The 25,491-nt window shown below is 41.8% G+C and overlaps 1 long non-coding RNA gene across 1 annotated transcript in view; it reads right to left on the bottom strand.

Moving 5' to 3' along the window:
• The window catches only part of LOC146208975 (uncharacterized), a 68,303-nt gene extending 43,233 nt beyond the window's left edge, over positions 1-25,070 (bottom strand). The window contains exon 1 of the long non-coding RNA XR_014703416.1: positions 24,823-25,070. This is a non-coding gene — a long non-coding RNA (uncharacterized LOC146208975). The remainder of the gene's footprint in view (positions 1-24,822) is intronic.
• Positions 25,071-25,491: the final 421 nt, after the last annotated feature.

The following is a 25,491-nucleotide window of genomic DNA, read 5'->3' as shown; positions in this document are numbered from 1 at the left end:
AGCACTAGTGAGGTAGTGGGCTTTTTAAGTGTCCCAAATGGATTTCAGGTGCTTCCTTTTAGAGGAAATGCAAGTTGTAAGAAACTCTTTATAACTGAAGGCATATAAATTATGCTGCGCTTGAAAAAAGCGAGAGCGGCTAGCATAAGTCATAAGGTAATATTATATGATGATAATTTCATCTTCGATGGTTTTGTAGTATTACATCGGTGGACTCAGATATGTCACTGTATGTTGAAATTACTGCAGTCAATATGATCATTGGTGATGGTTTAAGGATTATGCACCAGGGCAACATGGTTGGTTCAAGAAAACAAAATCACGGTGTCACAATCTGATTACGCATCTATAAGCGCATAGAAAGCTTCCAAACGGATTGTTTAAAACTCTGACTCGAAGATTCTCGTCGCTGACGCAGTGTCTGCAGCCTGGGGGGTGTTCTCGTCGTCTTCTTTCTTTATTCTGTAGCCCGAGGCATCTAGTTAACATGGTTAAGGTGTATGCGCCGCAGTGACTGCTGACGCTTACCGGAAATGCGCCGCTTACTGGCCTGCTGTACCTTTTGATGTGAAAAATGTTAAGTGTCCTAAGCTTCTTTTTCAGGGGCAAGACACTGCGACTGAATTGGCTCCCGCAGGCCTCCTTCCCATACTGACCCCCGTTCGGATATATTCAATTTCTTTCTCGCCTATTTATGAATCCTTTTATTTTCTCTTCTAATATCTGATAACATTTATCAGCATACAGTCGTCATCCACCAAATTTCATGAGGGACCACCCTTAGGCACAAACTCCTTTGGATTTTGGTACAGTATCTCTTGCATCGAGGCTCAGATATGATACTTTTCGACACTTGGGAGCACTCAAACAGCTTAGTTAAGTGAGACCTTATATCAGTTTGGTACGGCCTTCCATATAATTTGCTTTTACGCTAAAGAATATGCGGGATGATTATAGGGTAGCTTACCGTGTGTCCTGAAAAGTATGAGTGAATAACAGTGGCCCAAAATAAAGAAGTATTGATTGAGCGAGCTTCAAAGTTCAATGGGCTAATGAAAACGAACAAAGTGAGATGCACGTATTTACACTCGTCAAGTGTAGAACGTTGGGCATTGGAGCTAATTTGTAGTGCGACTGCTGGAGGCTTCTTGGTTGTTGTACTGGCTGGAACCGGTAGGCCCATAATAGTCTTACCTTCAGACGGAGGTTTGGAATGCTGAGAAGTAATTGCGAGTTACGTACTGTGGCTCAAAACAAAAAATCTTGAATTTCAAACATTTGCCCTATACATTACGTAAATGAGTATTCGCAACACGACACGCAGATGAGATCTATTAATACTATCGCTTCATACTTAATACGACGGTGCCAAGTGTCCCCCCCCTCCTTTTTTTTTTTATCGGCAGACGCCGGACGCCGACTTCAAAATTTGTCTTTGTTCAAATATACTTTGTTCGAGCAACATTCCCGCAGTTTTCAAATCTTTTGCGATTCATGACAAACTGATCATAGCCGAATTTATGCAATTCTTACTACGTTCACTGGTTGTTGCGACTCCGCGCTTTAAGACGCGGATAAATCACCTCCACCTGCTCCATTTTAATGCCGTATCCCAATGAGGTAGCTGCATACATACAAAGGTCATGCATGACTATGTCAGAGTTTATATTCATGCAGTATGGTACGAAGCGCTTCCCAACTGCAGGCTACTATTTGTGGAGACGAAAAAAAAGAATAACACTTTTTTTCTCCTGATTTTAGGAGAATAGTCTGCGAGGTAAGTCGTCAAACGCGGTGGAAGAAAGTGTACCTACACCTATTTATGGTGGCGTGAGACCCAGAGCAACTGTTGGAATAAAAATGTAGATGAAAGAAGAACGTCTGTATTATTCAAATATCTCGCACTAAGAAAAAGCTAGCGCAAAGTCATTCTCTGTATATATTATAAGATAGGCTTATAATATATATAGGCTTGTAATATAAAGATAGGCTATAGGACGAATAGTTTGTTGTAGTACAAATTGGAGCTTTGTGAGCTATAGTGCTAGCAAAGTAATCAAGAAATCACCGGAGACAGTTGGAAATGGCATTCTACCATGCCTAATGTAAGGCTTTCTTAGAAATAAAAAACAAGAAAATAAACAAGCGAGTCATGGTTTTCATCTGAGTGGGATAAAGCAGACTAGCGCAGCTTTTCCTGGCGTGCGTCTTACAGAAAACGTGAGGGAAAACCTAAGACAAAAGATGAAGCCCTTTGGTTAGTAGCATCGCATTCGAAAGGAATGTATAGCATTCGTATTGTTTGCAAAAGAACACCTCTTTGCTGTTCTCCAGGGAAGTGTTCCCAAAATGAGATACACAGATCATAGAGAATTTGCGTACGTTTTACGTGGAACCTGGGGAAAGTGTCATTGTAAAGCGTAAATATTACAGAGAAAAATAGGTCAGCGATTAATTGCAGGCAGGCTTGGTGAAGTAAGGAGGGCAACTGCCATTCCTCAATCTAATGCGGCGAAGAATATCCTGAAGCTTTTCGAATTTTCGAGTGACACGGCGGCTGTTAGAATGCTGAGCATCTTGCACGCGGGCGGAATAAATGCGTCACTGCAAAGGCAGCGCATGTCCGGCGTTGTGGGTGTAGTCTGACAAACCTATGAATAGATATTTTTTTTGTGAACGCCTTTGAAGTTAGCCCTAAACGAAAAATAAATTTGGCAATACTCTTCGTTCTCTTGAACGCAAACCGTTATAGTACTTGACAGCAAAACAGGACATATCAAAAGAATGAAAAAATATCAAAATGTATGTGAAGCAGATCATACATGGTAACCATAAGCCATTGCACATGTAAGGCTGCGCAGGATAACAGCGGCGCATGACAACAGGTTGACCTAATCAGAAAGCTAGAAATGCCTCTTTATCCACTGACGCTTTAGAATCAGTTGCCGCAGATATGCAGATAAAATGTGAGGCCTGTCTCGCCTATCTACATCCAACTCTCTTTCTCACGCTTGCATCATGCATTCCTCCTCCCATTCCTTTCTGTCCGGCCGCTATATCATCTTTGCCTACGCGTTCTCTTCGTTATTGCCACGCTATATTCCTGCGCTGTGCTTCTACGTTCGCTTTCTCGCGTGCCCTGATAAATGGGCGTCATTTTGGGGACAGCCTAAATTCAACACATCTACAGCGTGCAAAGTTAATCCTCATGCTGATTAATTTAAAAAAAACGTGCGCAACTTATCATAGGTGCTTTAACGTTTTAGCTAGTCCGTAAAATAGAACCATTTAGGCAGTGACGAAGTGAATTAATACGAAGGAAATATAAAAAAAACTAAGAATAGCTTTATATATTTATTGCAGCTGAGGGCAAGCAGATGCAATTTTTTCCAATTGTTCTTAACTACCCTTATTTTTCCGCAGTTTTGTTTTCATCCCTGATCCACCTTCTTACTTATCACGACTTTCTTTCCGGCACATCGCTGGTACACTTGGTGCGCTAAATAGCCGGAAGAGCCCGGTACAAGACATGTGCTTCTTTGTGAAGGATGTGTGTTAGCCACTTGAATTTGGTGTCATAGTGGTAGCTTATTGGGCCGAACTTTCATATTTATCTTGAAGAAAGTGTTAGGCAGGTGGCTCCCAATTGCAACGAATAAGCTCCTGCCTGGGGTGTTCAAATCTGTTCTTTACATCAGCTCTATTTGACGACACTCATTTGGATGATAGGCGCTCCTAGTTGAATGTTGCGCCAGATCTAACTCAACAACATTATTAAATCACTCGTGCTGCAGAAAATCTTATATTTCTGGTGATGTGAGCGAAATCTCGCAAGAATACTTGTGCCACTGACAGTGACTGCTGGTAATATAAACTGCCACTGATAAGGTGGAGAGTTGTGTGAAGTGATGAACCCGCGTTATGAAGCGCGAACGGCCAGCTTGGGCTATTATTGTGTTAAGTAAAGGTGAACAGAAACCGTATTCTTCTCGGACACTTGGAGGTCGAGTTAGACACGCTACACCTACGCGACACAGACACATTCATACTGATTGGGTAAAACGAGGTTGTATATCAGTGTCAGATAGTCGTTAGTGTAATAGGGCATGCGTAAGTGCAAATCAAAAGTGATACGAATCCAGGGATTCATGTTTACGCAAGCAGCTAAGAGCGCGTACGCGGAGCGGTAGACGGGATTCTCTAATGTGGTCGTACCATAGGCTCAAAGGCGAGTTTAAGTCGTTCCAAAGTTGTTTTGCAACCTACCTGAGTGCTACATAGCGTGAATTCTAGACAGAGTGAACTTCCGTAATGCTCGGAAGTACTTTACACTTTTAGGTAGATTCGTTAGGGGGTTTGCTTGAGTTGAGTGGATGAAAAGTGTCCTGTCGTGTACTGGAGATCTGGCCATGGACGCGGCCTAAAATAGAAATCTGAGAAACTTCAACTGCGCTTTAAAGGATATGACATGTCTGCCTTATTGCAGCTTTATTTTTGGGGGTCTTGCTGCAGATGCTAGGCCCCTCGACTTGTGTGCCCTAGAATGCGGGATCGAATCCGTCAACGGAGCCGGGCCAGCTATAGAACCAGGCAGTGCACGGGACCGTATGGTGTAATATAAAGAGAATTTGCTTTACTATAAGGAACAACGACGGCACTATCCAGCCCGACCTCGCCCCCCCCCCCCCTCCCCCTGAAAAAAAACACCCCTCTAAACTCGAGCAGGTGATCTGCGGTTGCAAGCCTTTCTATTGGCATGTCACTTTCTCCATATCCACTCCTGCCTTTGCCTCCTGTAAGTACCCTATGCGGGATGTGTCCACATAGGCTGCTGCAATGTGTCTGTGACTGTTCTTCAATGGCACTCTTATTACTTAAGCTGGCTGGAGACATTGAATCTAATGCAGGCCATGTTACTGAACAAATGTGCTATGAAATTATTAGCACACAGAAAGAAATATTGTCCAAAATCTTACAAATTCAGCAAAACCAATCATCTTCTGACGCACGCACTTTAGAAATACAAACCAGGCTTCAGATTATCGAAAACAAATTTCAGAGTCTTGACGGAACTCACAAAAGGCTTGCTGACTTAGAAACTGTTGTTGAGGGTCATGTCATCAACATGGATAGTGTCTCCAAGCAGCTTGATGATCTTGAAAAAGATCCCGTCGAAACAATCTCATAATTAGGGGTGTAAAAGAGGAAGGGCGCGAAACTGAAGAGACTTTGCTGAAGAAGGTGAATGATGATATATTTGGAGAAAAACTTGGACAGAAACTGAATTCTATTGAAAGAATTCAAAGACTAGGAAAGAAAACATTGGGTAAGGACCGTCCTGTTATTTTGAAGTTATTAGATTTTAGAGATAAAATGAAAGCTATGCGAAACCGTCACAAACTCAAGGGCACTGAAACGAGCATATCAGAAGACTATTCTAAAGTAGTTGTTGAGATCCGTAAAAAGCTTTGGTATTCGTCAGTCGTGGAGGGGAGCGACGGCGCGAAAGTTAAATTAATCTTCGATAAGATTAAAATTTCTCTGACCCACTCTGCACGCTTTCTATCTCTTAATGTTACCCCTACCATTTTTCGTTCCATAGCCCTCTGGGTTGTCCTCAACTTAAGTAGAACTCTCTTGGTTAGCCTCCACGTTTCAGCCCCATAGGTGAGTGCAGGCAAGATGCAACTGTTGTATACTTTCCGCTTGAGCGATACCGGTAAGCTGCTAGTCATAATCTGCGAGTGCTTGCCAAATGCGCTCCATCCCAATCGTATTCTTCTTGTTATTTCTTTTTCGTGGTCCGGGTCTGCGGTTACTACCTGTCCTAAATAGACATATTCGCCTACTACTTCCAGTATTTCGCTACCTAATGTAAACTGCTGTTCCTTCCCGAGGCTGTTGAACATTACCTCAGTCTTCTGCATATTGATTTTCAAGCCTACCTTTCTACTTTTCCTGTCTAGGTCATCAATCATCATTTGCAGTTCATCCCCCGAGTTGCTTAGCAAGGCAATGTCATCAGAAAATCGCAGATTACTGAGGTATTCTCCATCTACCCTTATCCCTAACTGCTCCCAATCCAAGTCTCTGAATACTTCCTCTAAACAAGCTGTAAACAGTACTGGGGAGATTGTGTCTCGTTGCCTAACACCTCTCTTTATGGGAATTTTGTTACTTTCTTTATGCAGAACTATGGTTGCTGTGCAGCCGCTATATATATCTTCCAGCACTTTCACGTATGGCTCGTCTACCCCCTGATTTCGCAATGCCTGCATCACCGCCGAGGTTTCAACTGAGTCAAATGCTTTTTCGTAATCAATGAATGCTTTGAATACCTCAAGTTACCGACATTCTAGTAGAAATTAAGAAGAAGGAATGGACATGGGCAGGACATGTAGTGCGAAGAGAGGATAACCGATGGTCGCTGAGGGTAACAAACTGGATTCCAAGGGAAGGAAAACGTAGCAGGGGGCGGCAGAAAGTTAGGTGGGCGGATGAGATTAAGAAGTTCGCAGGGGTAAAGTGGATGCAGCTAGCACAGAACCGGGTTAAGTGGAGAAATATGGGAGAGGCCTTCGCCCTGCAGTGGGTATAATCAGGCTGATGATGATGAAGATTAAAATTAGCGATGTCCTATACGTGTGGGATGAAGTCACATGTGAAAGAGTGAGGTGTAATGCTCCAGCAGAAAGCGAGCATGTGTGACTCAGTAAAGTTTCTAATGAATCTGTTTAGATTATAAACATAAACGCCATAAGCATGGTTAACAAAGTACCCGCCATTGAAAACATTACCTTAGAGCACGAACCTTCATATTTTCGTAATAACTGAAACTTGGACTGAAACTTGGCTTCATCAGAACGTTTCAGATGCGGAGGTCACGCCCCAAAACTATACAATAATAATAAAAGATAGAATAGATAGAGGTGGTGGAGTGGCAATGATGGTTAAAAGCGATGTAGTATTTTCTGTGTTAGACGCTCCAACTAATATAGAATCAGTATGGATTAAAATTAAGTTGAACAACCGCTCGGTGTTTGTCGGTGGTGTTTATAGAGCCCCAGATTCCTCTCTAAATATGCTTGTGAATCTGAGACATATCTTGGGCACAAAGTTAAATCATGATAACCCAATCCTGCTTTTAGGTGATTTTAACTTGCCAGATATCGATTGGAATGCTTTTTCCTTTAGTGCAACGGATAAACCTAGCTGTTAGCATTTAGTAGAACTTGCTTTTTGTTATAACCTAACACATGTTGTAGAAGGTTACACCAGAATATGTGAAACGACATCATCACTCCTTGACTTAGTTTTTGTATCCTCCGTACTGCTACCATATCTACGTACATGTGAACTCCACGACGGTATATCGGATCATAAAATGGTAATAATGGAGTTAGGCATGATACCAGAGTATTCCCACAACATTCGTAAGACGGTTCTAAACTTTGCGGCCGGTGATAATGTTGCTGTCTTAGACTACCTCGAGCGTTCATTTGATAATTTTATGTGTCTTGTCGAAAGCGGAACTACAGTTGACGAACTATGGTTTTACTTCTCAAACGTGGTAGAACACTGTATTAAGCAGTTTATTCCCAAGCGCCTAAAATGTACAAGAAAAAGGTCTCCCTGGATCACAAGAGATATCATACATGCGAAACGAAAATGAAAACGTAAACGGAGGGCAAACAGGAATAGGTCTGATACTAATCGGAGTAGTGTCATTAGCCGAATGAGTAAGGAACTTAAACGTCTTGTCAAAGTGGCTAAGGATAAGTTTTATAAAGTAACACTCAAAAAATTTTTAACTGAGGCACCTAGCAAATTTTGGCGATATGTAATCCAGCGAAGACTCAAAATGTGGGAGATAACTATTGTCAAGAACGTACCGAAAGCCTTAATTCTTTTTTCTCTTCAGTTTTCACTTCTGAGGATGGCTTGTCACCAAATTTAATAGACTCACATCTCTTCCCACCAATTCAAGAAATATATATCAGAGAGCAAGGAGTTCTAAACTGCTAAAGTAATTCCGATCCATAAGAGTGGTTCTACATCTGGTATCAATAATTTCCGACCAATCCCTCTCCTTTGTACATGTTCTAAGTTGCTTGAACACATTGTATTTAAACAGCTCATGGCGTACCTTGAAAATAACAACATGCTTCATCCTTCTCAACATGGGTTCCGAAAAGGCCTTTCCATAATTACTCAGCTTATAGAAACCGTTCATGATATTTCCGTAGGAATAAATTGCCGGTGCCAAACTGACGTAATATTCCTGGATTTTGCAAAAGCATTCGATAAGGTATCCCATCCAAAGTTGCTGCTTAAAACTAACGCCATATTCAGAAATCCCAAAATAACAGGCTGGTTTTCTTCCTACCTAACCTCCCGAAAACAGTTCGTATATCTATATAGGAGATTACAAATCGACTTCTTCCCCAGTGCTTTCAGGTGTGCCGCAGGAAAGTGTCTTGGGCCCCCTTTTATTCTTGGTTTTTATAAATGATCTTCCAAAATCAATCACTGTTCCGGTCAGACTGTTCGCTGATGATTGTGTTGCACAAAACAATGAAATCCGCAAGTGACCAAGAAGACCTGAACACTAACCTACAAGAAATTGAAAACTGGTGCGCTAAATGGCAAATGGTACTCAACCATGATAAATCTGTAATCATGTCTGTTACCAGGAAAAAAATGTCATGATATTTCCTTACTACATTGCAGGTAAACAAGTTAATAGGGTGCAACAGCACAAGTATCTTGGTTTGACCTTAAGTTCTCACCTACGCTGGAATACGCACATAAATAATGTATGCTCTAAAGTATACAGGGTAATATGGGGGCTAGGTTGTAATATCCGCAGCGCACCTCCCGATATAAAAATACTCACTTATAGGACCCTGGTAAAACCAGTACTTGAATACGGGAAAATTGTGTGGGACCCCTACACCACATCTAACAAAACAAAAAAAAAATGAAGAAGTCCAAAGACTTGCTTCCCGTTTTATCTACAATAAATACCGAAGAACAAATTCACCAACCGAACTGTGTAAATCAGCCAACCTCGAAAAAATAGAATGCCGCACTAAGATAGAAAAGCTGAAGTATCTCTTTCTACTAATCCATGGTCACTTTACGATTAGCACATCACAATATTTTGCAATACAGCCCTATGAGTCATCAAGACATCGGCATAGTATTTATATTCCTGTGCCGCTTTCTCATAATGATTGTTTTAAATACAGCTTTTTTCCTCGTGTGAATAAAGAGTGGAACATGCTACCTGACTGCATTGTAAAAGGCAATACTCTAGATTCCTTTCTTGAAAGCCTAAAAACATACTTTGAACAAAACGCGCCTATATAAAAGTGGTCCCTCTGCATAATCTGTTTCCCTTTGTTCCTTTCGCTGTATTATTTGGCGTTCTGTTTGACGTCCATTGTATTTGCTTGTATTTTTGTGTCGGACTTTTGTAGTTATTGAAATGTACTCCTTTTTTTGTGCATTTTGTTTATTTCCACTCCTGTAATAGCCTGCACAGACTGACAGTATTAATAAATGAAATGAATGAATGGACACCCAGAGCTGACTTTCGCCGTGTCTTCTACATTTTCGAATGACAGCTAATCGACGTGAAGCGATGGCAGATCGCAGTGTCCGACTCAAGGCTAGCTACGCAAAAGCCGCCAATAGAACCTCCATGACTCGCTGGGAACCACAAGCTCCCGGCTACCCCAGGAGATATGGAGACGACCCATCAATATAGGCTGGTGTACGACTTACAAAACAATGAAGGGTTTCAGCTGATCCAATCCAAGCCGCGGCTGCCGCTTTATAATGGAAGCGAAAAGCACAGCGCCCGTGTGGTAGGTATCTTACTTTCTTTCTTAAAATTTCCATTTCTTTTTCTGCCCTTTTATTACAATGCACAGTTGGCATATGTTACTTAAGTACGTTTTGAGTATGAAACATTGTTTTTTCTATGTGTTTTACTTGTATTTATATTTATGCATATATATATATATATATATATATATATATATATATATATATATATATATATATATATATATAGGGGAAATGAGGGTGCTCGTTATAATACATGAAGTAAAGAAGCCAACAGTCGGCGAGGCCAAGGAAAGCGTTGGGGATGGTACTTTGTCTTTTTTTTTTTTTTTAATCCAAGTCAACATTAAAACAAAAAGACAAAGTACCATCCCCAACGCTTTCCTTGGCCTCGCCGACTGTTGGCTTCTTTACTTCATATATATATATATAGATATATATATATATATATATATATATATATATATATATATATATATACATAGGAACTAGAGGGCATGAAATGGGATGTCATAGGTCTTAGTGAGGTTAGGAGGCCGAATGAGGCATATACTGTACTGAAGCATGGGCATGTATGTTATCGAGGCTTACCAGAGAGGCGACAACTAGGAGTAGGTTTCCTGGTCTATAAGTATATAGCGGGTAATATAGATGAATTCTATAGTATTAATGAGAGGGTTGCAGGCATCCTAATTAGGCTTAATAAGCGGTATAAACTAAAGGTTGTACAGGCCTATGCACCTACATGTAGTTATGATGACCAGGCAGTTGAAAGCTTCTATGAAGATGTACAATCGGCAATGCGAAAAGAAGCAGTATACTGTACTAATGGGCGATTTCAATGCCAAGGTAGGGAAAAAACAGGCAGGAGACAAGGCAGTAGGTGACTATGGCATTGGTTCTAGGAATAGCAGGGGGGAGTTACTAGTTGAGTTTGCAGAGCGCAATAACTTACGAATCATGAATACCTTCTTCAGCAACCGGAAGAATCGGAAATGGACATGGAAAAGTCCTAACGGAGAGACTAAAAATGAAATCGACTTCATAATGTGTTCAACCCCCGCCATTATGCAAGATGTAGAGGTAATCGGGAAAGTGCGATGCAGTGACCACAGGATGGTGAGGTCCCGAATTAGCCTAAATCTGAAAGAGGAACGCTACAGATTAGCAAGAAAGAAACCCATTAACGAATTAGCGGTGAGGGGGAGGGCAGAAGAATTCAGGATCTCGCTACAGAATAGGTGTTCAGCTCTAACTGAGGATGGCGACGTTAACCTAGAGGCAAGGAACAATAATTTCAGAGATATCATTACTGAGTGCGCGGTAGAAGTAGGTGGTAGGATAGTTAGAGAGGATACCGGCAAGCTGTCTAAGGAGACGAAAGATTTGATTAAGAAACGCCAGAGTATGAAAACTTCCAATCCAACAGACCAGATCGAATTGGCCGAGATATCAAAGCTAATCAATAAGCGCAAGGTGGCCGATATAAGGAAGTATAACATGGAGAAAATTGAGCATGCTGTAAAGAACGGGGGAAGCCTTAAAGCGGAAAAGAAGAAATTGGGCATAGGCAAAAACCAGATGTATGCGATAAGGGACAAGGCGGGCAACGTCATCACTAACATGGAAAAGATAGTCAAAGTAGCCGAGGAGTTCTATACAGATCTCTACAGTAGCCAAAGTAGTCAGGACCGTAATGAGATTGGCGGTAGGGAAAAACAGTCAGACGTCCCACCAGTGACGAAGGACGAGGCCAAGAAAGCACTAGAAACTATGAAAAGGGGGAAATCTGCTGGAGAGGATAAGATAACTACAGATTTGCTGAAAGACGGGGGGGATGTCGTGCTAGAAAAACTGGCCACCCTGTATACGCAGTGCCTGGTATCATCGACGGTACCGGAACCATGGAAGAATGCCAACATTATCCTCATTCACAAGAAAGGGGACTCTAAGGACCTTAAAAATTACAGACCAATCAGCTTATTGTCTGTTCCATATAAGGTATTTACTAAGGTAATCGCTAATAGAATCAGGACAACCTTAGACTGCAATCAAGCAAAGGATCAAGCAGGGTTTCGGAAACGGTACTCTACTATCGATCATATCCATACCATCAATCAGGTGATAGAAAAATGCTCGGAATATAACCAGCCCTTATACATAGCATTCATTGATTACGAAAAAGCATTTGACTCAGTTGAAACCTCGGCGGTGATGCAGGCATTGCGAAATCAGGGAGTAGACGAGCCGTACGTGAAAGTGCTGGAAGATATATATAGTGGCTGCACAGCAACCATAGTTCTGCATAAAGAAAGTAACAAAATTCCCATAAAGAAAGGTGTTAAGCAAGGAGACACAATCTCCCCAGTACTATTCACAGCTTGTTTAGAGGAACTATTCAGATACTTGGAATGAGAGCAGTTAGGGATAAGGGTAGATGAGAATACCTCAGTAATCTGCGATTTGCTGATGACATTGCCTTGCTAAGCAACTCGGGGGATGAACTGCAAATAATGATTGATGACCTAGACAGGAAAAGTAGAATGGTAGGCTTGAAAATTAATATGCAGAAGACTAAGGTAATGTTCAACTGCCTCGGGAAGGAACAGCAGTTTACATTAGGTAGCGAAATACTGGAAGTAGTAGGCGAATATGTCCACTTAGGACAGGTAGTAACCGCAGATCCGGACCACGAAAAGGAAATAACAAGAAGAATACGATTGGGATGGAGCACATTTGGGAAGCACTCGCAGATTATGACTAGCAGCTTACCGGTATCGCTCAAGAGGAAAGTATACAACAGTTGCATCTTGCCTGTACTCACCTATGGGGCTGAAACGTGGAGGCTAACCAAGAGAGTTCTACTTAAGTTGAGGACAACCCAGAGGGCTACGGAACGAAAAATGGTAGGGGTAACATTAAGAGATAGAAAGCGTGCAGAGTGGGTCAGAGAAATAACTCAAGTTACCAACATTCTAGTAGAAATTAAGAAGAAGAAATGGACATGGACAGGACATGTAGTGCGAAGAGAGGATAACCGATGGTCGCTGAGGGTAACTAACTGGATTCCAAGGGAAGAAAAGCGTAGCAGGGGGCGGCAGAAAGTTAGGTGGGCGGATGAGATTAAGAAGTTCGCAGGGGTCAAGTGGATGCAGCTGGCACAGAACCGGGTTAAGTGGAGAAATATGGGAGAGGCCTTCGCCCTGCAGTGGGTATAATCAGGCTGATGATGATAATATATATATATATATATATATATATATATATATATATATATATATATATATATATATATTACTATGCGGTTATTATCCTGTGACTATGTACTCCCCCTACCCCCTGCTTTTAAGAATTGTCCCCCTAGATGTATGCCTTATCAGGGCCCTTTGCATAGCCTCCCTTTGTATGGTGTATCAGCACCAAACCGATTTTGGTGGTGACTAATCACCTTACCGGCATTGTAGTTCTTCTTGCTCCTGCCGCTTTTTCTTCTTTTGCAGGCTACAGAATCCCTGGTTCCATGGCTGATAAGTACATACTGAAGATTTTTTTTTTCCACTTCATTACCCATTTTCTTCCACCCATCCTCTCCTCCCAACTCTTCCACACCCACTTTCCCCTCCCCAGCTTTTCTTCTTCGGAAGCAAAAGCGTATTTAAACCCCTGCCAGTGATGATCGCTATACCCAGACGAAGATAAGTCTACTTGTCGAAACGTTGTCTCATCTGCGAACTGAGGCGAACCCCATTTACCCTTGTTCAGTTCTTTTTCATCTCCGTCAGAAAGCCATTTTAATACTGGTGTCTTATTCTCTTTATAATCTCTTTGGTGTGACCTATGCCTGAGATATATGAGCGTAGATGATAAAAATGATGTAGAGCCCCAAATAATTTTCAGGTATTATTGATATGATGAGCAAAAACTTTCGAAACGCGAGTGCAGGCGACTCATGTGGCCCAGCCTGTGACAAAACACCGCTGCAGGTGCGTGCATTAGACCAGTCACAAGGTATGCTGTGCGTTGTGTAAGAAGACTCCGTTACAGGGGAAACATTTCTTTGCACGGGACAACTACCCAGCTGCCAAAAATGTGTTTCAAAACGGCATTCGGCATTCGGCGCAGTGAAGACTGGAAAATGGGATCAGGGAGCTGCACGCGATGCTTCCAGAGAAAAGACGGCGATGTCCGCGCCGTGCGGAAGAAAAAAAGGGAGCGCAAAGAATTATCCTTCGGGTTGCGGCGCAGCGGTGAATGCCAGGCTTGCATGATCTCGTGTTTGTTTCCACTTTGTTTCCTGGAAGATCCTTTGTCTGTGCTATGGTTTCAGTTTGCCGAAAGCCAGTGTCGACTACAACCACTCTTGTTTATGTGTTTCTACTAATATGTACGTTTATCCTTGTCCTCTGTTTCTCTTTTTTAAAACCCTCTACACTTTTTATCCTTGTACATGTCCGCTCCTTAAATAAGCGAAGATTGTTGCAAATTGATTCCCTTAAGCATTTTTTCAGAGCGCGGAAATTGAAGACTGCGGAAGATGCACACAAAGAGAAAGGAAGCGCGCACTGTGAACTCAACGTTTGATTAAGAACTCGTGCTTAAAAAGATTTCAAATGTTGCACAAAACGTGAAAAACACACAAAAGGGATAAACCAAACGACAGGTGCGCATAGCTTCTTGCACTTTAGATGTCAATGAAAATAATCCATTTATATCTGGTGTAACGCCACCGCGGATTCAGCAACACGCTAGGAACTCGATGCGGCAATCTGCGTGAAGTTATATGCAGAGATGATATGCGCATGAGTGGTTCGGTTTGTCCGTTTTTTATACTTGATTTTTTATGCCTTGTGCGCGTGCGCATGGCAGCAGTTTAAGCATTTTTATGCTCGTGTTCCGAATAAAACAATTCTGTTGATAGTCAACGCTTTCTTTGTCTATGCCTGTTTCTTTTGAAAACTTTTCTTTCTCGGTGTGCAAAAAATGCCTAACGCCCATAAACTCTTGCAGTATTCAGTTATGCTGCATCTTCTCCTCGAGGCTCCGGACAGCTCAAGAAAAGCATTGCTCTTACGAACGCCCATCCGAAATCACCGCGCGGGCACAACAACGCCTGCTTTTGACATTGTCCCTTTTACAGGCAGCACAAGGAAAGGCCCAATATTGGGGAAGAGATTGCAAGGTCATGACAAAGTCAGATACTCCAATTTACCAGTGTTGTCACCAGCTCCCAGATATAGCCAATACCACTGTCTGTCACTTCCAACGATGACCCTACCTGCAATGCGTATTGTCCATATTGTCAGTACCACTTTCTGAGACTTCCAATATAGGCCCTGATTGTCTTGCGGTCTATCTATATGGGTATTGCCAGTGCGCTGCACTTTCAGCAATGAGCCTGGTTGTCCGCTACTCTCTCCATACTGTCTCTTATACACAAGAAAACTAACCAGAAGGGCTAGTGTTGTTTGCTGCTGTCTCCATATTGCCTATGCTATTTTTAAAATGGTGCAGTGTAGGACCTTTGTCACTGATTCTCCGATGTTCTCTTCGGTAATGCGCAAGAATTGTAATAAATATGCAGTTTCAGGTATGTAGCTTTAGGGGAAAATAGCCTATATGAGGTTAGGCGTGTTTAGTTACTGTGGCAGTCATAATGTTTCAAAATGGTGCATATAAACAAAAACGAATACGTACAAGCAGTTCGAGTGAAAATTGAGCTGTGATATATTTATTTGCAAAGCTCTAGCGCATCAAGTAGTTAACGAATGCAGGCTGAAGAGGCCCATAGGAAATGAATCGAGTATGGTTTAGACATGCTCCACTTCATTGTCTGAGATGGACGAAAAGTAGCATTTGCGGAATGGCACTTGATTGATTTCCATGAACTAAAGGGCGATTATTTCGTCAGGACTGAATGGCATCCCTGTTAAGTTGTTTTCAGTGGTTTGCTTGCAAATCAGCCCGAACGCGGTCTAACCTAAAATATTTACTTGCAGACTCCAGTGCTGGCGTTCGTGTATTAGGATAGCTGCGTCACAACTGATGGCTTTTACGAGTGTATTGGCTAAGTGGCTTTTGCGCACAGCTAAAATGCTAAAATGAAATCGATTAACTTGTTTTAAGTCAGAAATTTTTCGCGCGGTTAATATGCGCTACACTAATGTAGAGATGATTCCTGGCATTCATACGTCGTGTAATTTATTATAGCACAATTTCATGCGTTCCCTGATTGCGCAATACTGCGCAATACCTGGCGCAGTATTGCGTTAGCAATACTGCGCCAGGTTTCAGCTCGTCACGTAGTCCCGGGAAAGGCCACGTTTCACCTTGAATAAGGCTTTAGCCAAGCCGTATAAACGTGTCTTACTGACCTATAAGAGTAACGTGAATGGCAGGGTCCAGTCAGACTGATTTTGTCATAACCGTCCCATATGAAACGAGAGACCCAAGTTGGCAGCTCCTGCCAGCCCACATATAAAGCCCCACTTTAACCAAGCCGTATCAACGTGCCTTAGTTTACAGACCGGTGTGGAGTGTTCATTGGGATTATTAAGGGCCGTTAACGCTTGGTGCATGGCATGGCCACTTAAGTGGCTTAAATTAAAGGATAGCAGAATAAAACGAGACCGAACGAAGCCCTTCTTTGGGCCCAAGGTATGCGTTCACTTCACTACTTTCCGGCCGCCGCAGCAACATGTAGAGAGAAAGAAACAAGGACATGCCGAACGTTCTCGCATCTACGCAATTGCTGAAATTGAAGGTACGGGATTGTTGTGTGACATGAGAAAGGGAAGAGTGATTGACCGCAATACCACGGGGCGTGAATAATTAGCGCAGCGGAACAAATAAACAACCTGCTTTGGAGGATTTGCAGAAACTAGGTCCATATTTGCTGATATCTTTAATGGCTTGAAAACGTATAGTCGAGTTGTGGCAGACTACAAAACTCGAAATTAAAAAAAAAAAAAAACGATGAGACGGCAAGAGCGACGCAAATTATTTGCGAAAAGCTGCAAGCGATAGTGATGCTTATAGCTTCATCAGATCGTTCATAAACAGGCTAAGGCATTAGGCGGCATATCCAAGGCATGTAAGACGCGCGAATTGCTGACAACGGTACCCCAGTGAGCAACTAGCTTTAATTCTTCATGCATAATGTCATTGCCTTATCACTTACGAGCGCTTCCGTTATTTAGAAAATTTCGCCATAACCATATTCTGTAGTGTACGGATTCCTACTCTTCTCTCTGATAAAAATGAAATAATAGTGTTGACTTAGCAGTGACAAAATCAATGACTGGTCGGCCATGACCATCTATCCAGCTGTTTTTGAAACGTATCAGAGAATCAACATCTCCCAGATCTCCAATACAAGATGATTCACTGAAATATTTCACAGGAGTCTCCATGCTTGAATAAATTATACATTTGTTTAATTTAGTTACTGAGAAAAGGAAGGCGCAGTATCCATCTTTTTAGATGTACATTTACACTAGTGAGGGGTGCATACGTTATCCGTATCCGTAATTAGCCGTATAATTATCCGCAAATTAACCAAGCCTCCAACAGGACAAGAAGATAGACGCTTAATGTAACCGTAAATGATATGACATCGCTGTAAACCCTAGACAAATTACGGGTTGGTTGGTTTGTGAGGTTTAACGTCGCAAACCGACTCAAGCTATGAGAGACGCCGTATTGGAGTCCTCCGGAAATTTCAACTACCTGGGGGTCTTTAACGCACCCTGATATGGCACAGCACACGGGCGCCTTGGTTTTCGCCTCCATCGAGACAAATACTTTTCAGTGGCAACTTAAATGCGAATTCACGTGTGTATACTCTCCAACACCATTTGTTTTCTTCAATTTAGTTTTGGCCGGACGCGCTGTATGCGGTTCGCATATAAACATATAACCTTTTTTTCCCTACATGTTCATGTATGTTCAAGTGAAATTGAACTTCTCGGATGTGTAATTACCACCAACCATGAATAATTCGGCAGCATTAGATATCAACTCTAGGTGAAAGCAAAATATTATGGCTTAACTTTGTTCGAATTGGCCGTCATTTCATGATTAGCTTCATTGTTACGAGATGGTGCTTGCAAGCGCCTTTCTTACTGTCAGTAGAGCAAACACCCGTTCAAATGTTGGACAACAGGTGCAAGTGCAGGCGAGCTCTTGCTTTTGGACTGTCCTGCGCACGGATCGAAGATAATGCAGACTCACGTCCGAAGCACAGCACGAGAAACTGGCAGTCTATAGCGCAGATTCTTCGAACCTATACAGAAATTGTTTTAGATTTATGTCTCAAAATAACCTCGGCCTTCACGTTTTCTTTTCAGAATATGATTCTTGGGCATGTATTATGTCTTACAATGAAAAAAGGGCGGCGGCGTAGTGGTGTAATGCCGCGGACTATACGAAGCCAATCTAGTCTCAATTCTCCGGTTCTCGTTCCTGTTTGCAGACATAAGAATTACTTTTTGTTTTATTTACTATATTTACCTATTACGTCTTGCGTAACGCCATACTCTGACAATGACAGGCTGCTTTTATTGCCCCGTTACCCGCGAGTTGCCCAGACAAAATCCTCTCACCTTCTGCGATGATGCTCAGGCTGTGAAGACTTTCCTTGGATGAAGTAGATGACAACGGCCTGTAACGAATGAATCAAGCTAGCGTTGACAACTGATTGCTCAGTCTAGAGGTGGACCTGTGGCTACTATTAGTAGTCAGGAGGTCTTTCTAAGTTCTTAACTGTTTTGTGAATTAGGCTATGGTTTACATCATTTCTGAAAAGCTGCTCCTGAACGCTGCTAGGAAAATCTTTCAGATACTGTGAGATACGTCAGTGGAGGGACAGGCTAAATCGTAGGCTGCATTTTGAGCGTCATTTTGCTGGATTTTGGCTGCATTTTGAGAAAAGTAAGACCGCAGTTGCTACTTCACTTCCCTGTTTACAGTCAGTCAAGCCGTGAACCAAAGAAGGAAGTGAAGGATGCCAGAGAGAACAAAATTGCCCTTGTGGATGGCTCCGGATAAACCCGTGTTCATTGACTGTGCTCCCAATGCACAGAGCAGGGCGCTTTTATGTCTTTCGCCTTCGTTAAAAACGTGCTAGCGCGAAAGCTGACGAACCAACGGCTCGTTTGCCCATATATCAGATGCAGCAAGTTTGTGTTCTGCACGGTAGAAGACGCCATTTGTAGCGTCATTCGGCAATTTTTTGCTTTCTTTATTATTTTTTTCCTCAGAGCGAAGCATTGATACAGAGAGGGAGATTTTTACTGTTTTGCATTCCTTACATTGGCTTCATAATTTTGCGCCACCTCGCACACTCTCTTGAAGACATCAACCTATTGTTACGTCTGAAAGGTAAGAACGACCAAAGTTGCACATAAGAAGTATTGATTAGGTGAGCTCTTTCTGTTATGTCTGCAATGCCTAGGAAATTAAAACTGAAAAAAAAAAAATATTAACTTACAGAGTCACAGCAGTAAAAATATCTTATTGCATACTGCAAATGAAATTCAAAGCTCAAATAAACTCATACAAGTAACAAGCACGTAGAGGGAAAGCAGCCCATGGCACAGAGGAATCTTCGGTCGGTTCGTCGTAAGGGGTCACTAAAAAAACTTTCGTCTCTACTTTTCTTTCTGACCGCAAGAGGCAGCGGAGGTGACTCAGCTACAGAGGCAGTTGCAGGCACGTGCATTTTCGTTTCCTTCTTCCTACAGCCACAACAAAACAAATGGCCTTCTGATTGACTTCCAGCGGCCACTTCTATTTTTACCCTCGATAAATGTATTGCAAAGATGTCTTTGCTTAATTTCTGGGAAGAGAAATGAATAACATAACAACAAGAATAACAAGAAAAATTAAATTCCTAACAAGTGTAACTGAAGAAGAACAGTTTAAATTCACGCTGCAGACTTTGCCTAGTATTAAAACATTGTATGGTTATTTGCTTATCTTCATTGAATGCTGTGTTGCTAATTATATTTTAATATTTTGTTATTTTTAAACCTAAGCCGTCTTCCTAAATTACACATGTACCTCGTTTTTTATGTGCTTTGTTTTTCAGACATTTGTACGCTTATTGTGTTAACCTTCTGTTTGTTTGTTTGTTTTGTGGGGCTTAACGTCCCAAAGTGACTCAGGCTATGAGAGACGCCATAGTGGAGGACTTCGGCAATTTCGACCGACGGGAGTTTTTTAACGTGCACTGATATCGCATAGTACATGGGCGCCTTGCTTTTCCCCTCCACTGAAAAGCGGCCGCCAAGGCCGGGATTCGATCCCGCGTCCCTGGGAACAGTAGTCGAGCGCCATAACCACTGCGCCACATCGGCTGGGCTAACCTTCTGTGTTACATATATATATATATATATATATATATATATATATATATATATATATATATATATATATATATATATATATATATATATATATATATATATATATATATATATATATATACATATATATATATATATATATCCTGTAACGCCCCTACCCTCTGTAACGCACATCTCTACCCTGAGAGTATTTTAAATAAATAAATGTTTACAATATTACCGTCCCCGTCATGGTTGATATTCCGGCTCTTAGAGACAATCTTTTTGGAAGAGTTACAGAGCGTGCAGTCGATATTTCTTGTTGCAATATTCATAATTATAATACAACTTGGCATCACTATTTTCAAGTGATTACGAATATCGAAGAGAACAATGTTATATCTCCGACAAGAACTTCGCACAAGTCATGTGCGGTTTCGCATAATTGCGCGGCGTATCATTTTGGAAGGTTATGAGATGTCTACCGCTAGCTTGAGTTATTTTAAATGGCGATTCAAATCACACCACTAGTAAACCTCTAAAAAACAAGGGGAGGGGGGCGGGGGGGTGTAGCTTGTCTTCATGCCACAGCAAGATATTCAGCGGCAAATGTGGGAAAGAAAAGGGTCATGCCTGGTCACTGTGTGCAACACATTATCGATAACCCTTTCGTAAAAAGCGCTCCACCTGCAATCAAGGCGAAGACCTGAAGTGTGAAGTGGCGTGACCAAAGAGAGGAAAGAGTTCAAGTCACTCTTAGTGTGATCACAACATACAATTGCCGAAAATCTCCTTCATAGACTCTGCTCCACAAGTACTGCTTGAATTGGACCTTTGCATGTGGAGAAGCTTGCTTGTTTTAAAAAATATACTTTGAAGACCGACACTCTCTTTTTAACTCATCTTCTTTTAACACTGATTTACACTGCATGTAAAAACTAATGCAACATTTTGCTTCAAAGTGAAACCGCAGTTACTTAAAATTTTAAGTGAAACAACATCTGTTGAAATAGCTGGAGGTCTGTGACATGGGAAAAGGGTAAATTAGTTTCAATAGATACATTTAAAACTTCGTCTCTCTCATTAGAGTACATCTCATGACTGCCACTCTCAACTCTGACTAAAAACTAAATAAATGACATAACCGTTAGCAGAATTCTTTCAAGTAAATTGACTTCTATGCCGATGTCATTCCTTAAATTAAGAGCTGCGCGTTGAGATTTGTTAGTGTATTCTCTAACAATGAAAGATATTTTTCGCTGGGCGCTTCTAGACGTCGTGGTTAAAAGGCTTACGTGATGAAGTTATCAATGAATCTGCTGCTGCGAAAGAGACGTTAACGGCAAGGTACAAATGACGGAGAGTAACTGTGCTCGATACGTTTTTTGCCATATGTATTTTTCTGTATCTAGAAAAGCATCCTGTATTTTTTTAATACTCCATAAATACCATTTTTCGGAGCAGCGTGACAAATTAAGGCGAGTAGAGATTTCCGTACATTTTCTACGCCTCTGACCAAAAGGGAACTTGATATTACCTGACAACGTCACCAATAAAACGTTCGTTACTGCAAGAAAACTAAGATAGCAAAGTACACAATCTTGTAATATACTAAAGAAGTGTGACTTGTAAAAAAAAAAAGGACTATTTAAAATATTGCTTCTCTGCATGGAAGAAATTGTGTGCTGGATTGAGACGGCAAATTATTTATTCATTGAGCTCTTCCTAGGCGGAAGTGCGGAACATACAACAACAATTTTCTTACATTTTATGCAAAATTATGGCAAGAATATGAGAATTAAAAGAACATCTCAGTTATCGCAGATATCTGAAATTCGGTATTGCGGATGTTGCCCGAGTGCAGAAACGCTGGCGGCCAATATAGGCGTTCCAATAAGATGAAACTGCATTATCTAATCTTGTAGGGTTGCCTTCGTTCTCCCGGAACCCAATATCAAATGATGATGGTTCGTTATAGGGCTATAAATATTCTTTCTTTACCTCTTCAACCATACTGCTCGAACAATTTGTTTTCATAGATATGATTGATGGTGGTTCAAAACCTAATATTAGATAACAATGGCTGTTTAGATGGATTGAAATTAAATTGTATTCATTTATATTGGCGGTTGCCTTGGTCGTCTTCCTAAAACATGTTTGTATACAAGGCGCTCGACTACTGTTCCGAAGGACGCGGGATCGACTCCCGGCCTCGGCGGCCGCTTTTCGATGGTGGCGAAAAGTAAGGCGCCCGTGTGCTGTGCGATGTCAGTGCACGTCAAAGAACTCCAGGTGGTCGATATTTCCGGAGTCCTCCACTACGGCATCTCTAATAGCATGAGTCACTTTGGGACGTTAAACCCCCCAACCCAACCATCCATATTTGTATACAGCCTCCGCAAGGGCAGCTTACCGGCACACCACATTTATTTTCGTACTAACTTTAAAACAAAAACGATGACGTTGCTTTAAAGGTGTTGATTTTTTGAAAGGTTTCTGTGTACTCACGATGAGTTAACAAAACTTATAACGACCATAGGATTCTGGTTTTGAGACTTATTGTGAGGAAACAGAAACGGAAGATGCCTTCAAGAGGGTAATGTAATTTTCTAACGCGCACGGCAATCTTGACTTCGAAGTTGGCTATGAATTTTACTTGTTATAGGAAAACGAACATGTGTGTTTTCGAAAATAGGTATCGCAATAAATGCAAGTGGAAAGAGGCGAAGGAGCTTCTGACATGTTCCGAGAAGGCACAGGAAACCAGAAGTCACGCTTTAACGAATGACAGCATACATCGGTTTTGAGCCTAGTTTATGGGAAATTTTGCTGCATTAAAAAGTCTCAGCAATATCCACGTTACCACAAAAACGAATGAACTCTGACATCGTCCCTTATCTTTTTCCTTTGGGCCTTCTTTTACAATAATTCGTTTTTCCCGCTAAACCTTTTGGGTTCGCACGTCTCGTGATACCGCGCGGAAGGAAGAGGAAAGATCATATTCATTGTACATGAACTATATTTCGAGAATAGGTTTAACAGTGGTCTTCAACATAATAGCCCCCTGTTCAGGCTAAACAACAAATATTTTATTGATCGCTTTCTGCTATTAGTATTTTAGAACACGCTGTTCTCTAACACGTGCTTTCTTATTCGTTCATTCGAGCATGCGCTGACGAAGTGTTTGTAAGCTTCTTTTTTAGCAAGTCTAGTCGGGAATACTGGGAAAACAATCTGCTGGCGGTCGTCGGAAATTGCTATCTTTAACAGCGCTTGTGCAGAGAAGGTTATTGGAACGTTTTGACTGGTGGCTTGATCTTACCCACGAAAAGAAACTTTGCGCAAATTACTTCCTGTTTGAAGAACTTGAGACGGTATTTGGAAAGAGTTTGTAGTTTCGCCTTGTATATTTTTAGCTTCTACGGAATGACTCCTCCGAAATAAGGGCACGTGGTATTCGTATCCGTCAGATTAAGCTATATTTGGTGGCACCAGAGCAGAGACATCATTTATGAAGGATTTCCACTTTTTTCTTCAGAACTGGAATCATCGCGCCACAAATCATTTCTGGTTTTAAGAATTTTTAATGTTAGTATTTTGAGAAATACGAAGGCGCAACGTCGGAAGTAGACGTCGTCGTACACGTGCGGAAATTCGGGATTGAAGCTGCTTGGAGCAGGCCTTTCCGTGTGCTGTCCGAGGTCTCAAGGAAGAGACCCTGCTTACAACAATCTCCATTATGTCTGCAGCAGAACAAACATGTGAAATGGTAAAGGGGCACAGCTCGTTTAGAGACAGAAATAGAAAGCAAGGTAAACGTCAAAAAACTGTAGGAACATATTGGCACTGGTGCATGTAATCGACTGCCTTGGATTTCGACAGACTGTAATCATAATACAGAGAGATTAGTTTCCAGGAAACAAAGTTGTCTCGCGGAAGGGATTCAGCACAACGCGGAAAGCTGTTTGTCTCAACATGAGAACACGCAAGCCATACTGTCACGACTGTGCGGGTTCAGGAAACCTAATTATTCGCGTTGCCTCTTATTCTGCCGCGCGGCGCGGATCCCCGGCGTTTTTTCTGTGAGCATCGCGGGCCGTTGTGTTGTCCCTCTCTTCCGTCCTCGCAGCGCCAAACGCAGAGAACAATGTTAAAAATTAAGGGAGAAGGAGAAGGGGTGAGGGAGTTGTCTCGTTCAAAACAGTAACACTGAGCCCCTGTAACACTGAGCCTTCCTGAATACCGTGCGAGATACCATATCAACTAACGTTTTGAAGTATCGGAAGCAGTACTTTGTCAGACGATGCGCGACATTTGTATACTCCACTTCTGTTACTGAAGCCTTTCTGCGCACAGTACTATTATTACCTAAAATATTTTAGACCGCAATATTATTATTATCACCGACGTTCATTTCCAAACGTCAGGCATAGGTCAAGTCAAAGAGATGATAAAGAGAATCAGGTACTTCAATTTAGTAGACGCTTTTCCGACGCGGAAAACCTAGAACATTTTGGGCTCGCACAGTATATTGGAGTAATACTTAGGCTCCTAGTTGTTCTCGGGAATAGTTAAATCTATAGGTATGAATTTTCTAGAAAGGCAACAGTGCAAAGGCAATACTTACTTGTGGCCATTGGCAGCCACGAATGAACAAATTAAAAGCCTACAGCATCGTGTAGGTGTGCAAGAAACCGCTCTTGATTCAAGTGTAAAATCCTCTGCACCTTGAGATGCTGCCTCATGACTTCACAATAGTAACTTTGCCCTGATCGCTGGAATGCAATAAGCCAATCGCTCAATGACGGAACTTGCCCTCAAGATCCTCTGTCTTAGTTGTCGTGGCTGCAGCTGCGTGACGTGATTTAATTAGTGTTCCAGTGATTCCGGTGATATTTTGAATCTGAATGTAAATGGCGGAGGTGAAAGGTGTGCTCAAAACCACCTTAGGCTGCGAGCAATAATTGCGTATCTCATAGATTGAGGTTCTTTTAGTTTTCCCAATGCCGTTGGGTAGGGAACGTTTTAATACCGGTGAAGTGCTTCCTTTCCAACTCAGTCTTTGATTCCCGGACGAAATATCCCGCGGAAATTGTGATTAGACCTCGTACTTTGCAAACAAAATGCTTTGCCGCAGTGTCATACAGCTAAAGTGCTTATATGCCGCCAATAATTTATGGATATCATTATCCTGGTCCACCGTTTTACGAAGGCTTAATGTGTGTTGGAATGCTTCAATATGAATTTAAAAGCCTAACACCGATCTGTTGGGAGGACTAAATTGCTAACATTCGGC

This window comes from Amblyomma maculatum, chromosome 1, assembly GCF_055883805.1.
Source record: "Amblyomma maculatum isolate TAMU_Amacu chromosome 1, ASM5588380v1, whole genome shotgun sequence".
Lineage (NCBI taxonomy): Eukaryota > Metazoa > Arthropoda > Arachnida > Ixodida > Ixodidae > Amblyomma > Amblyomma maculatum.
Note: the sequence above shows the minus strand (reverse complement) of the source record. Positions and strands in the feature narration are given on the sequence as shown.